Source organism: Belonocnema kinseyi, chromosome 4 (genome assembly GCF_010883055.1).
Source record: "Belonocnema kinseyi isolate 2016_QV_RU_SX_M_011 chromosome 4, B_treatae_v1, whole genome shotgun sequence".
NCBI classification, from domain to species: domain Eukaryota; kingdom Metazoa; phylum Arthropoda; class Insecta; order Hymenoptera; family Cynipidae; genus Belonocnema; species Belonocnema kinseyi.
This window is the reverse complement of record NC_046660.1, coordinates 97,106,509-97,108,467: the sequence shown is the minus strand read 5'-3', so window position 1 is coordinate 97,108,467 and position 1,959 is coordinate 97,106,509. Positions and strand designations below refer to the sequence as shown.

General features: G+C 35.8%; 1 protein-coding gene across 1 annotated transcript in view; it reads right to left on the bottom strand.

The window, feature by feature from the left end:
* Positions 1-1,959, bottom strand: part of LOC117172103 — a 15,767-nt gene that overhangs the window by 2,796 nt on the left and 11,012 nt on the right. The gene's annotated exons all lie outside the window — the stretch shown is intronic.

Here is a 1,959-nt window from a genome sequence, read left to right as displayed (position 1 = left end):
TTTCTGTCCACTAAAACCTGTATATATATATATTTTAAATTCTGTATCCATAGGTATCTGATGGTATGCGGAGCATTAATCAAATACTAAAAAGAACTTTGCTTTTCCTAAGTGGTCAAGTATATCATCTGTTATTGGTAGCGTCTATGCATCTAGGTCGGTTCTTCCGTATAGCTTCCTGAAATCAATGGTTAATCTTTAGCTAAAATCAACGGAATTAAATTTTGGACTTAATCATAGAGGAAACATTAAACACCAAGCAAAACGAGACATCCGCTTCAGTTCAATTGATGATTATGATTGGTTGTTCTCTTTCTTGAGGAGAAATGTCGGTGTAATCAGTACAGTTGAGTTAAGTTAGTCAAAATTCGAATCCGTCAAGCTAACAGTCACGAAGACCATTCCAAATTACAATACGTGGCTACAGCAGCATTATGATGAACTAATTTACATGGTCTAGAACGAACAATCAAATCTACCCTCGTGGCACCTATCCACTCAAACATAAGAAAAATCGGCAATCAACAAAATACATCATGAACTTAAAGGTTCATAGCGGTGCACAAGTTCGCCCTCTGTGACCAAGTACCTTTGCTTAACCTAGGACAGCATTCGAACAACAGAGTCAATCATTTGGTAAATCTGCAAAATACCGAGACACAGCAGATCTCAATGCAACAGTAGAGACCGGAAGTTTTCGCCCATAAAATCGTGTCCACAATTTACAGGTAAAAGAACTGCCAGAAAACGTCATCGACAGTCATTAAAATCAACGATCAACATTGAGAGAGTCTCCGCAATATCAGGAAGATTATTCTCAATTAGAGCCAACCTAAATGAAACAAATAGTTGTCTAACTACATGGAACAGCGAATCCTCAATTAATCTAATCAAGAATGAGCTCGTTCATAAAAATTATCCACGTAACAAAATTAGCAGTGTTCTCTATGTGAAACGACCAACACCGGACAAATCAAATAACAAAATTTTGATTCCAGGGAAAAGAGCATGTGTTTGTTAATGTATTTAATGATGTCCCGCTATACCCGCAGATGGAATTATCGGAGTTCCATTCATGCACTGTTATAAATGTAGCCTGTCAAACAACCATTCAGAATTAGATAAAGCTAAACATGAATTTAACGATGACGGGATATTCGTACTAAGAAACTTGATTAAAGTAATTACCTTGTACGTAGAAAAGGAACAGGGGAACATATTAATTACAGATCAGATACATATTTCAAAAACAATGTACAGAATCCAAAATTACGAATTCCGGATTTCGAAGCATACATGCCAAATGAGGATGCTTTAAACTACGGAGATTCAACCCTAGTACATAGGTTTTCAAACCGAACGTGAAGAGTAATTACATTTTATTACGACAAAATAATTAGACAAGAAACTACACATTCTCGAGGCAAATACGAGACTCTCACATATTGAAGAGAAACATCGAAAAAGAATTAAAAAATTGTCCAAAGTTATCACGCGATATCTTTACCTTAGAAGAAGGTCCTATCCCATGCACAGTTTTAACAAAATATATAATATACGATATTATCTTAAAAGATCAGAGACCCACTAACACGCAACCTTATCACCAACCAGAATGTCATGAAGCCGGAATGAAAGTAAAAGTAAAGTAAAGTAAAAGAGATGCTGAGCAAATGAGTAATCTCTGTGTCAACATCACTTTTCAACTCAACATTGTCTGTAGTTCCGAGGAAAGCTGGTGCTTTTAAAAAGAAAAACTGGCGCATTGTCATTGATTTCAGGAAGCTATACGGAAGAACTGACCTAGATGCATACACGCTACCAATAACAGATGATGTACTTGACCACTTAGGAAAGGCAAAGTTCTTTTTAGTATTTGATTAATGCTCCGCATACCATCAGATACCTATGGATACAGAATTTAAAATATATATATATACAGGTTTTAGTGGACAGAAA